This window comes from Adiantum capillus-veneris, chromosome 28 (assembly GCF_014529385.1).
Source record: "Adiantum capillus-veneris isolate H3 chromosome 28, ASM1452938v2, whole genome shotgun sequence".
Lineage (NCBI taxonomy): Eukaryota > Viridiplantae > Streptophyta > Polypodiopsida > Polypodiales > Pteridaceae > Adiantum > Adiantum capillus-veneris.
Window position 1 is genome coordinate 41,847,199 of NC_140958.1, and position 14,016 is coordinate 41,861,214.

Consider the following 14,016-nt stretch of genomic DNA (forward strand, 5'->3'; position numbering starts at 1 on the left):
GTGATTGTTTTAAGCCATAAAGACTCTTTAACAATTGGTATACCCAATCTTCCTTGCCTTTCTCAACAAACCCTTCTGGCTACTGCATGTAAATTTCCACATCTAAATCACCATGCAAGAACACTGTCTTGACATCCATTTGGTGCAACACCAAATCTAATATGGCAACCAATGCAAGAAAGCATCTCAATGGAGTCATCTTGACCACTGGAGAGAAGACTTCATCAAAGTCAATGCCTTGTTCTTGCTTAAAGACCTTGGCAACAAGCCTTGCTTTGTACTTTGGCTGACTATCATGAGCAGTGATCTTATACTTGTAAACCCATTTACAAGGTAGAGCCTTTTTGCCCTGTGGTAATTTTACTAGCTTCCATGTGTTGTTTTTATGCAGAGCTGTCATCTCTGACTGCATGGCCAATTGCCAATTCCCGAAGTCCTTCATTTGCACTGCTTCCTTGTAACATGAAGGCTCATTGCAATCAATCAACATGACATAGTTCATAGATGGAATAAACCTATTAGGAGGTCGCGTGACACGTCCAGATCTACGCACAATAGGTGGCTCAGGCTCAGCCACAACCTGTGGTTCCACTCTATCCTGTCCTTGCTCCTCTTGAGCCCTGACATTTTGTCTTGCACGTGCAGGTCCATCTTCTTGGAAGACAACTCTTCTAATCTCCTCAACCCTCTCTGGTTTAGAATGATATTTGGATTCATTAAAATGAACATCATTGCTGCGGACAACCTTTCTAGATTCGGTATCCCAAAGTCTGTACCCCATCTCACCAGAATTACCATAGCCTAGAAAGATGCACTTTCTACACTTTGGCTCAAGTTTATTCCTAAATTCCTTTGGAACGTGAGTATATGCCTCACAACCAAAGACTCTGAGATGCTTGTATGAGGGCATTTTGCCTGACCATACCATCTCTGGCACTGAATCCTTCTGCAAAACCTTGTTAGGAGATCTATTTACAAGATGAACAGCTGTTGATACAGCTTCAGCCCAAAACCCATTTGGCAGCTGTGCATTAGACAACATACTTCTGACCTTCTCTTGTATGGTCCTATTCATCCTCTCAGCAACACCATTTTGAGGAGGATTTTAAGGAGCAGTAAGTTCACGTTTTATACCTTTTGACTCACAAAAGTCCTGAAAGGCCTTTGAAACATACTCTCCACCATTGTTAGTGCGTAAGCATTTAAGCTTCTTGCCACTCTGATTCTCCACAAGTGTCACAAACGTTTTGAAAACACTAAACGCTTCATCCTTGTGCTTGAGAAAGTAAACCCATACTTTCCTCGAGTAATCATCTATAAATGTCATAAAGTAAGAAGCTCCCCCTAGAGATAGGTTAGGCATAGGTCCACACAAATCACTATGAACAAGTGCCAACTGTGTATCTCTTCTACTGCTTCTATGCTTATGTGGCTGCTGTGTTTGCTTACCATACAAACAATGTTCACAGAATTCAAAATCATTAAATGAAAATCCAGGCAAATAACCAGATCGAGACAAGATTTTCATTCCCTTCTTGGACATATGTCCTAACCGGCTATGCCACAAAGAAACGTTCGGCTGCTCGGTTACATTGATTACATTTTTAGAGACATTTGATACATAAATCATGTAAAGTCCTCCAAACTTTACTCCATGTGCTACTGTCATAGAACCCTTGGATATCTTCCACATGTTCTGTCCAAAAGTTGTGACGTAGCCAGCATCATCAAGTAAACCTGTGCTGATCAAGCTCTTTGTAATTGCGGGAACATGTCTCACATTCTTCAGCGTGCTAGAAGAGCCATTCTGAAACTTCAATTGAACATCTCCAACACCTAAGATCTCACATGTCTGTCCATTGCCTAGCCGAACATGATCTTTAGTGGTCACATAAGAAGTAAACCACTCCTTGTTTGGAGACACATGAAGTGATGCCCCTGAGTCTATAATCCAGTCACTCAGTGCATTTCCATCAGATGCTGTAAGACGAGCTGAGTCCATTGTATTCTTCAAGAAGTAGATGTCTCCTGACACTAGATTGTCATCCTCTACAACAGTGTTTGTCACATTTATTTCTTGAATCTTCACTGAGGACTTGTTCTTCTCACCATGGTCTTCAGCTTTCTCTTTGCCTTTTTCTGCTTTCCATTCTCTACAGTCTCTTTTCATGTGACCCTTCTTGCCACAATGGTAGCATTCTATGTCACTCTTGCCTTTAGCACTGCGGGACTTGCTACGAGACTGATTCCTCTTTCCACCTTTGTACTTTTCTTTGGTCCTTCCCCTGAAAACTAAGGTTGTTCCTTTGCCTTTGTCCATTGTCTGTCTATTGGTTTCTTCAGTAAGCAGACTTCCTTCTATACGTGCTATGTTCAAACCATCTGGAGGTGCAGAATTACTCAAAGCTGTGCGAAAAGTGTCCCAACTTTCCGGCAATGTGATCAATAGGAACATAGCTCTAACAGGTTCATCAAACTTGACACCTTGAGCTGACAACTGACTGTAGATTGTGTTGAATTCATTCAGATGATTGGACATAGGTGTCCCTTCTTTCATCTTCAAATCAACAAGCTTCTTAAGCCAGTATACTTGTGAAGCTACACTCTGCTTCTCATAAAGATCACTCAGCTTTAACCATGCTTGATAAGCTGACATCTCGTCTGCTACATTGAAGCAAACGCTTTATGCCAAAGTTAGCATAATGGTAGAAAGTGCCAATTCATCCATTTCGCTCCATTCATCTTCGTCCATATCTTCTGGTTTTATCCCCTTGAGCTTTATAGGTTTTATCTGCTTCTTTTGTACCAACACGTGCCAAATTTGCTTCTTCCACAATGGGAAATTGGTTCCATCCAGCTTCTTGATATTGTAAAGAGCAGTGTCCTGCCATAGCTACGCTTCACAGTGGTTTACTTTCCTGGGAAAAATTCGGCAGAGTTTCCCCTGTAAACTGACCTCTGAACCAATATCAACCTGTCAAATGAACTAAGAAAGCTTCAGATTCTGCATAAATTTCGGCAGAGTCTCCTTTGTAAAATGTCTCTAGTGTACTAAAAAAACAGACCAAAAAACAGCTCAAAAAACACTGTCTCTCTGACACTGTAAGCTACGGGTAAACCTGTCCTGCACCTGTACTGTCTCTCACTGTCCTGTCACTGTCCTGTAAGCATAGACTGTGACAATGCCTCAACGGCAGTAAAGCAAAGATGCAATCCCAACTGTCTAACTCACAATCAATACATCCTAGCTGCCTATCTAAGGGTGCTCGAGGGATCTCTCCAATACCTGTATCACCGAAAGGATCTCAAAATTTGAGAATCCCCCAGCTCAATAAAACCTCACTCGACCCTCAACAAAGGCTGCAGTAAATCTGACAGTACATAGACTTCCCACAAAGTCATACATCCACAAATTTCCCAGTGTATGATGTAACTACTGCGGCGGTTGTTTGCTGCGTGACTCACAGCCAGCAAACCCTCAACAGACATATATCATCTCTGACAATACATCCCATGTGGAAGTACCTGCAATGTCAGGATGAAATCTGGAATATCAAGCAGCAAACACAAGCTACCTGATGAACTAGTGGATGTCGCCTACAGTCTGTGTGTAGATGCGCCCGTGTCGTATGTGACACGCCTCCAAGAACTGTGAGCCGTCCCATTAGAAAATTTCGGAGGTCATTTGGAGGGCCTTGTAAGAAATTGTATTTCTCTCTCTAGAAACTTTTTTTAAAATGCACTTGCACCTTGTGAGTACGTCCAAAAGGACAACCAGACACTCTAAAAAGTAGATTTATATTCCCAATCGTCCTTGAAAACGGTCACTTTTTTATTTAATGCGAGCGTCTTTTTCAGAAGGCAGGTGCGGCGCATTCAATGCAGCTTACGTCATCACTGAAAGTTGAAAAGTCACAAACTGTAAAATAGTGATAGATTTTGAGGATTTTGACACCACCAATGCATCCGGAACGCCAAAATACCTTAAAAACGAATGTCTACTTGTCTCATTCCGACATCCGGAGAGGCAAAAAATGTCAAAAAACCCCCAAAAATGGGCTTTTTACTAAAGGCGCGCGAGGAGGCATTCTAAAATTTTAGAATGTCCCTCTGCGCGCCGTTAGTACAAAGCCCATTTTTAGGGGTTTTTGGACACTTATCTTTTCAACAATCCCCTTTTTAGAGGTTTTTGGATATTTTCCTCTCAAAAAGCTCCCTAAAAAAAAGAAAAAAGGGCCTTTTTACTAACGGCGCGCGAGGAGGCATTCCAAAATTTTGGAATGCCCCCTCGCGCGCCGTTAGTACAAAGCTTTTTTTAGTGATTTTTGGACACTTATCTTTCCAAAAAGCCCCTTTTTAAAGGTTTTTGGACATTTTCCTCTCAAAAAGCTCCCTAAAAAGAGGAAAAAAGGGCCTTTTTACTATCGGCGCGCGAGGAGGCATTCCAAAATTTTGGAATGCCCCCTCGCGAGCTGTTTGTACAAAGCTCTTTTTAGTGATTTTTGGACACTTATCTTTCCAAAAAGCCTCTTTTTAGAGGTTTTTGGACATTTTCCTCTCAAAAAGCTCCCTAAAAAGAGGGAAAAAGGGCCTTTTTACTAACGGCGCGCAAGGAGGCATTCCAAAATTTTGAAATGCCCCCGCGCGCGCCGTTAGTAAAATATTCTTTTAGGGATGTTTGACATTTTTGGCCTCTTTGGATGTCTAAGCGAGGCAATTGGACATTCATTTCTAAGAGATATGTGTGTTCCAGACGCATTGGCAGTATCAAAAGTTTCAAAATCTTCCACCACTTGCTAGTTTTGTGACTTTTTGAGTTCTAGTGATGACGTATCCCGTATCAAATGTACCGCATCTACCTTCTGAAAAAGGTGCTCGCATTAAATAAAAGAGAGTGCTCGTCTTCAAGGACCACTAGATTATTAAATGAGGAGAGGGACACCTTTTATATTTTTGTTAATATCAATCTATTTTTCTACGTAACGTAGGCTCTTCTCTCATTGGAGGAGCTTATTTTCCTCTCTCTACCAAAAGGCCCTCCAAAAGACCTCCAAAATCTCCTAATGTTCGATGTGTAGAAAGCCACAAATCAACACTCTGGGAGTGTCGATATCCTCAGCACCTGCAGTCGTAGGCCGAAAACCCCAAATTTGCAGAGTCGGATCTGCACCCGTCGAGACCACGTAGTCGAAAATGGCCTGCGCAGACCTTTGTCGAAGCCGAACGGTGGCCGAGATGACCTCAGAATGAAATTCTGACAACACCAGGCCCTTCGAGTTCTCCCACAAGATTTGGGGCCGTGTCTTCGCCTGTCGAATTTCACTCCAATCTGAGCTGGTGACTCTAGCCTCCTGCAGTGCTGCCCCGAGCCTCGATTTGAGCTCTGATACCAGTTGAAGGAGTACGAGCGGAAGTGCGACGCGAGAGAGAGTGCGAGAAGAAGAGCACAACGATATGGTGAACTCGCTCTACTGTAATGTGTAGAGCATAGTGAGTTCTTATTAGGTTTTTACAAAAGAATATGTGTACATACCTGGCGGCCCGCCCACTTACCTGGGCGACCACATTGGGCTTTATACCCCAACAACACCAAGGCTCCACACACTGGGAAGAGCATCACCGTTACGAGTGTCGACAACCTTGCACCGCAACTTCGCGACATGGCGTTCAATCAAAGGTTTGCTAGCCTGTCAAGCATCCAAAGAGCTTCAAGCTCATTAGAATGGAGTAGCTCTCTACATACACATCATAGCTCCAACACCATTGGGCAATGATTGACTAATTGATTCCATATGGCATACTCTTCCACCGAGAGCTTCAAATGCAATAAAGCTTGAATGGAAAAGAGAATCAAGAGCTTGATCTGCTAACTATCACATTTGGCATACACTTCACAACAAGATCTTTTGTTCTCTGGTTCTAGCACTTGCTCAAGCATTTCCACATTAGGCTACTGATTTCCACACCGCTGCTATTGGCACTTCCATGGGTCAACACAGATTGGGTGAACCATCATTCTCCACCCCCTTGTTGAGCATTCATGCTCAACCACAGTTATTTAGTAAAAGGAGACTGTATATGATAGAATGATATAAACTAAGTAAATACACTGGATAAGAAAAAGATGATATAGTGGCTATATAGATAGGATAGAGATAGAGAGAAAATCGTATGCTACTACATCACCCTCGAGGGTCAAATGGAAAGCCATAGGCTTCCCTACACATGATGCAAACTCTGCCTAGATTGAAAATAAAACATTGGCCGTGGCCATCCATCTGTAAAGCATGCATATTGAAGCCTGTCTTTGCACTTCTAGGCCAAAATACATATGAATTCAACTTCTCTTCATAGCATAATTCTCCAGTACCGTGCATCCATAATCCTTCCTCCCAACCATATGGCATACTTTCGCTCACTTGAAGCACTGGTACCATAAGAAACTATCATGTCATCTTCTAGAGAACCCTCCATAGCATAGTCCACTTCGAAAAGCCTTACAACTGATACAAAGATACCTATAAAGAAACCTTCAACACCACATGTATCCATAGCATAGCATAAAGTAACAATACCCTGCAATTTTTCTCCAATTGCTATATACCCAAGAAAACATGTTTACCTTGCATACCTGCATCCAAATCTTCTATAATAGTCTCTGAAACCAACTCCTTATACCCAAGAGTATGACCTGCTTGAGCTTCAATCTGTTCTTCAAATACCACATCACCAACACGGTTGGCGACACCTTCTTCTCTGCATGGAGCCTCGCTCTTATAGGTTGCACTTGTATCAGTTTCCATAGAGTCATCTTCCAGAGATAACTCTCCATGGCCACACACAAACTCCGAAACTTCAAAATACACCTCTATATGCTCACCAAGGCAAGGTCTCCCCACCCCCTGCATAGACAAATCAACTTGACCTACCGTTGCTTCTGTTTCTAGCTCTTGCAAGTCATCCTCAAAAACCTACTCTTGAATCAAGTTAGATTCACACTCAAACCATACTTCTTTTGCTAGCAAGGACTCACCACCACAAGACACAAGAGAATGCTGCTCAAATGGCAGGTTCACACAAATCATCTCCGTACTTGCACTATGCTTGTCATCAAATATAATATCTAACTTTACCAAATGATTTTCTCATATCAAATTGATCATTTAATATGGGAGAATAAAGGGGAACAAGATTTAGAATAGAGACATGTGCTTCTAGACCTATCTCAACACGGGACCAAAAGGAGAGATGGTTACATCTCAATAGGGGACTAAAAGGAGATGGTCTATCAAAGAGCCATGTGCAATAAGCGCTTCTAGACTTACCTCAACAGGGGACCAAAAGGTGAGATGTTTACATCTCAATAGGGGTCCAAAAGGAGGTAGTCTATTAAAGAGCAAGGTGCATCTAATGAAGCTTAAAAGACCTTAGCGTTAGCTTCATTGAAGACCTCCAATGGTTAGTGTTAAAAGTTCTTTGACCTTAAACAAGCTAGGCCTGAGCTTGAGGTCGGAACCCAACCTAAATCTGTCTTTGACCTTAAGCATGCTAGGGTTGTGCTTGAGGTGGGAACCCGACCTAAACTTGCCTTTGACCTTCGGAAAGCAAGGGCTGAGCTTGAGGTGGGAACTCCACCTAAGGTGCTTGTCATGCTTGATGACTAAGGTACTTGAGGTACTTGTCATACTTAATGAGGAAGCTGCTTGAGATGCTTCCTATGGATGGGGGGTAAGATACTTGAGTCAAAAAGAGACCCTATAAACTCAATGAGGAAGTTTCTTGAGAAGCTTCCTATGCATGGGGGGTAAGATGCTTGAGTCAAAAAGCGACCCTACACACTTAATGAGGACGTTGCTTGAGAAGCCTCCTATGAATAGAAGTCCCAAAGTTAGGGGAATCTTTGACCTAACCTTCCACTCACCAAAGGGCACCCCTTTTCTAAAAGGGCACATGGGACTCATGTTATACTCTCACTAAGCTTAACCACATGGGGTGCTTGAATGTTATTGGTTGGGCTAAAGAGGGGTCCAATGAGCTTCTACTTCCATCCAACAAATATCTAGATATTTCAAGCTCTCTCTCTGTAAGATGTAAGGAGGACACTTGTCAAAAGACTACCCATGTAATTGATTGCATGCTGCATGTGATTGGCTAGGGGGGAGAGGGGTCCAATGAGATGGAAGCATGTGGAAATGCTACCACTCACCCAAAGCAAGGAGGGGGGGTGCTAGGGGGATATACTCCACACACATTCATTTGGAGGGACATTCTCACTTGGTGAAAGTTGAGGAACACCACCTCCTTCTCCAAGCTTGTGAGAAGTGAGAGCCTACATCAACACTCTTGGCTATGGAATGCAAATCCAACCAAGATCCATGCTTCAATGCTTAAGCTTGCCGTCTTCTCCATCTTCATTACTATGCTATTATGTATGCTAGCAAGAAGAGTAATGATAAGTGAGGAACTATTTCTTTCTCCAATGGAATGTTACTTCTTCCTCTTTCCTATCCTCATTCCCTACTAGCTCTCTCCACATTCGAAGGTGTTTGAGGCCTTGGGACTGAGGCTTGGGATAGTTAATTCTTTCTACAAAGTTTATGTTACGCTTGTGATGCATGAAGCTTTTCATCTTCATTGCATCACCTAGGTCACAAGGAACAAAAAGATTGTATTGTACCAAGTCTCTTTTGATGGGAGAAACTATAATACAAATGCCTATTGAAGGGGGGACTGATTCCATATGAATCATCCGGTCCTCAACTCATTAGGAGAAATATGAACCTTGCATGGGCCTTGTAAGGAATCCTAATTTTTAGGAATTAAGGCTAATGTTGTGTAGGGTTAAGGGGACAAGGGCATTCAAGAAGCTAGTTTTGAGTAGACTTTTCTAGCCTTTTTTTAGACACATGTAGGATGTGGACCTAAGAGGTCACTTTCTCTCTCTATCTTTTGGAAAGTGAAGGGAGTAAAGGGGTGTGGCCACATCAGCAAAAACGTGGGTCACTAAGAGCCAAAATTTGACTTTTTTTCAAAAAAGTTATTTTTACTTATTTTTGACTTAAAATTCCCTCCCAACATATATACACATCAAAAAATCATTTTTTGACATTTTTTTAAACCTACAAACACTAAAAGTCCACTTTTTCAAAAAAAAAATCCCCCCCCAAAAAAAAACCTTTGTTCTCTCCTCCTCCTTCCTCCTCTCTACCTCTCCTCTCCCTCCCTACCCCCTTCTCTCCTCCTCCTCCCCTCTCTCTCCCTCTCCCCCCTCTGCCCCCTTCTCTCCTCCCATGTTCCTCTCCTCTCCCTCCCTACCCCCTTCTCTCCTCCTCCTCCCCTCTCTCTCCCTCTCCCCCTCTGCCCCCTTCTCTCCTCCCATGTTCCTCCCTCTCCCTCCCCCCTCTTTCTTTTCATTCTTTGCTTCCTCACGCAACAACTGCCATGGTGCTCACAGACATCACAAATCGTATCCCTCCACCACCATGTACTCCGCACAACAAAAGTGTACATATTGCTTGTCCGCGGTGTTTGCACCGAAGGCCGCACGTGAGGGTGAGCAGAGGTCATCCCAAGATCGTCATACTGTCGGTGAGACGAATGTGTATGGTTCTTAAATATCTTGGGAGGGGATAAGTAGGCTTGTTAGGCTATTGCAATTGGTTGTGTATGGGTGCAGGTGCTTCTTTGCATTCGTGGATGTACAAATGTCAAGCTCTTCAGCTCAAAACAGTGGCATTACAAGAAACAGTGGGTGCAGGTTAGAGAGGTCAAGTGTCACCACTTTTCCTCTAAAACAGCCTTCTTTGTTACATCTTGCAGGTAGGTGCTTCAAATCCATCCTTATTAGAGGTGGGTAATCTCATCCTAATGCAAGAATGGCTCAAGGAACTAGCATAACATGAAGCTTTTACGGTGGCACAAAGCTCTCCTCAAGCAATGTGTCTCCCACTACACCAAAAATCACTATGCTAACATGGAGAGATCCCTAGTAGGACAATACAACAACTTTTCATTAGCAGCACACCCTTTCCTAACATGAGGGCACCCCCACCAGAGATATTTTTATATGATAGGTCACCCCATGAGCATACCATGTCATGGAATGGATGTAAGAACTATGACTGCACTACCCCTTGGAAGTTGTTCACGAATGTATGTTAATCAAAGTTAATGAGAAGAAGTTTGGACTTTTTTGTTTGTTGATGTGTAAGAGCACTCTTGGTCTACCATATTTTAGATTGTTTGATAAGTTAAATAAGATTTGTAGTCATTTAAAGTGTCATTTTTTTTTTGGTAAGATTGTACATGAGAAGATATGATAAAGTACAAGAGATCTTGACGGAATAAACCTCGATGAGATTCCCACCATGCACTTGTGACACCATACCTCTCCTTGAACCCTTTGACTTCTATCGTTGTGGGGAGTCCAATGGGGGGCTATTTTCAAATTTTTAGCATAACTTTTTTTTGAAGGAAATTTTGGTTATTCTAAAGTTTATACACAGTCTAGGAGTTTATTCTGATTGTTTTTCTTCAGTTTCAAATTTTGACCGAGTACACTCCTTGGAAGCCACTTTTGAAGGTGTTAGGGCGAGATTTTGGGAAAGTTTTGTATGTAGGAAATACAGTCCTTAACACAGTAAAAAACAATGGCTCTTTGAGTATTTTCAGATTCCATGGTTTTAATGCTCGTTGGAACCCGTAGATTAAGAAAAAAGTAAAAAATGTATGTTTTACATCATTTTTAAATAAATTGTCAACTTGCACGTTGATTTCTGGAGAATGCGAGCAAGATATGATTTTTTCTCATCACATGATGGTCGAAGAATGCGATGAGATGAACAAATTCATGTGAGACAAGCCCAGACAGATTCGGAGCCGATTGAAATCTAGAAGCTGTTGAAAACAACCGAAAAGTTCAACGTAACATTTGAATCATGGCCATGCATCAAAAATATGCTCACACGGTGAAGGAGGTGCTTCAAAGCTATGGAAATCAGTATAAAATGCAAGCAATAGCGTTGGAGGCTATTCAAGAAGTTGTAGAGGCTCACATCATTTCAGATGACTTTGCAATGACAAAATGATTAAGAGTTGTATCTACTGTCTCCATAGTGATTTGGCTTTTAGGTTTATCCATGTGTTTTAAGTTAAGTGGTTTTGACCATGAAGAGTTAAATTTAAATCAAATATTAACATTTTTGCCATCCTAAGGGGCAAACAAAGCTAGAAAATGCAAAAAAAAGGGTGGCCACAAGGGCGCGCAGATGGCCCATCCAGCAGTTTTGGATGGCTTATCTGCGCGCCCTTGTGGCCACCCTTTTTTTTTGCATTTTCTAGCTTTGTTTGCCCCTTAGGATAGCAAAAATGTTAATAGCTGATGAAACCAGATGTTTATGTAGCATGAGACTAGATTTTTATATTGTCCAATGTGATTTGGCCTTTTGGTGCAGGGAACTAGTAAGTTGAGTTGAAGGAAGGCATAATGTGCTTGAAAAGTTAAATTTTACATTCATCTCACCTTTTCCAAGGTCTTGGAGTGAAACAATAGCCTAATTATGCAAAAAAAAAGGGTGGCCACAAGGGCACGTAGATGGCCCATCCAAGAGTTTTGGATGGCTCACCTGCGCGCCCTTGTGGCCACCCTTTTTTTTGCATTATATGGCCTTGTCTGCCCCTTATAATAGCAAGAATGTTAATATTTGATGAAACCAGATGTTTATGCAGCATGAGACTAGATTTTTATACTGTCCAATGTGATTTGCCCTTTTGGTGCAGGGAACTAGTAAGTTGAGTTGAAGGAAGGCATAATGTGCTTGAAAAGTTCAATTTTAGGTTCATCTCATCTTTTCCAGGGTTTTGGAGTGCAGAAATAGCCTAATTATGCAAAAAAAGGGTGGCCACAAGGGCCCACATATGGCCCATCCAGCAGTTTTGGATGGCTCACTACGCGCGCTTGTGGCCACCCCTTTTCTTGCATTATATGGCCTTGTCTGCACCCCAGGAAACCAATTTTTTTTAAGATTAAGTGAAAGAAAATCTTTATGCAACATGACAGTACAAATTCCACTTCTTTTCACTCATATGTAATTAAAGCTCCCCCCCCTTTCTTTGTGTTCAAAGGTCCGGAGCATTCACTATGTAAAATTTTCCTATATCACGTGCGTTCACTAGAATGGATTAAAAGTACCCCTTATAGGCCTTATCTACACATGTTTCTGCAACTTTACAAGAATATAAAATCCCTTCTGTTGAACACATGTGCTATGTTACATATAATTTAGTGAACTCCCCATGTCAACGGCCTCACAAATCCTGTGCACTAAACATTAAACACTAGAAATCGACCAAACAAGGAGCCAATTTTTACTTCCTTGTGTCCAGCTAGTGTTCTTGTGAAACATTGCTAATGATATATATTCAACATCCCCAAATGAGGACATCTTGACAAAGTTTATGATCCACTTTAATAAGAATAACCATTAATGATTAAACTGAAATCAAAATATTGCTTGAATTTCTTCAAGGTGGAGTGATTAAGACTTACGACTTGAATCATCGTAAAGGAAAATCAAAATATCCATAAAAGTAAACAATATTTCTCAGATCAGTATGAAACTTCAGTAATCTAAATTAAATACTCTCACTCAATGCGACACCATTTAACAAAAAAACATATTTATATTGCATTTATAGAGGAATCCAGCCTCATGAAAAATAATTACAAATGGAGACAATGTTGTTGGTGTTAGGCTTATCTTACAAGTATTTGTCTTCCTCATCTAGAGATTCATATACACTTGAGTATTTGTGTGTCTATGACACTAGGGAAGATAGTAGTACTATATGGATGGATTCTATGAGAGCTCCTAGAGAGTCCCTATTGGTTCAAGATTCTAAAAAACACCTACTATTCTTATCAAAATCTTTTAACATGGTAGTGAAAGGTTCCTCAAGGAACAAAAATAGAGTGATTTCCATCTCTGCACATGGTTGCTTGCTCATGTCCTCTTAAAACAAGTTGAATCTGTAAGTAAACAAAAGATTATGTGAGCACAAAGTTATAAAGTACAAAATGATATCATTCCAATTATCTAATGATAATTATACGAAGAATAAATTACAAGAAAAATCTTTGACGACTCTCCATAGATAACACAACTTACTTACATTGTGAGACTCAAATCACATGCTATACAACTATAGATGGCGCACCAAAGTCATCAACAAAATAGCACCACCTAGTGTTATGAGGTGTGAAGCCTAAACACTGAAATCCATAAAGAGGTTAATTCTCTCTAGCATGATAAACTTAAAGATGGAGATGATGTTAAGCTCTGAATGTAAGCTACAAGGGTAGTTTTCTTACCATTCTATCTTTATGTTGGAGATGAACCCTTGCAATGCCCACGCGATATTCACACCTCCTATTGTTGTGGTATGCAACTCATGTGAGCTCATAATTTTGCCACCTTCGGGAGTAAAGGTTTCCATGTAGTGTGAGTGAATGAAAGTAGAAGGAGTAGAATTTTGTTTAATGTTGTAATGGAGATGAGAGAAGGGAGAGGAGCTAGCTTGGTGTGAAACTATGTGGTGGGTAAGGGGAAGAGATGGAAGAGGAGCTTGCTTGGTGCTACAATGGAGGTGGGAGAAAGCTAGCAGAGAGATAATGATGGACTATAGGGGGTGCATGTGGTTGTTGCAGCAATGGAGAGCTTGGAAAAAGGTTTGTAGAAAGAGAAAAACACTTTTTAGCTATAGAATAGGTTTGGAAAGACTTTGGAGGGTGAAAATGATGTTTTGATTTGTTTTTTTAAAAAATCAATTTTTTGAATTTTTTAGTGCACGTTTTTAACTTTTGAAGGTCAAAAATACTTTTTTGACCATGAAATAGGTTTGGGGACCTTTTAAGGAGGGAAAACTTGAAATTTGAAATTTTTTGAAAATTTGAAATTTTTAGTGTATTTTTAAATCCGGGCCAAAAAGTGGGGGAAAAGAGGTCAAAGTGGTTCCCCC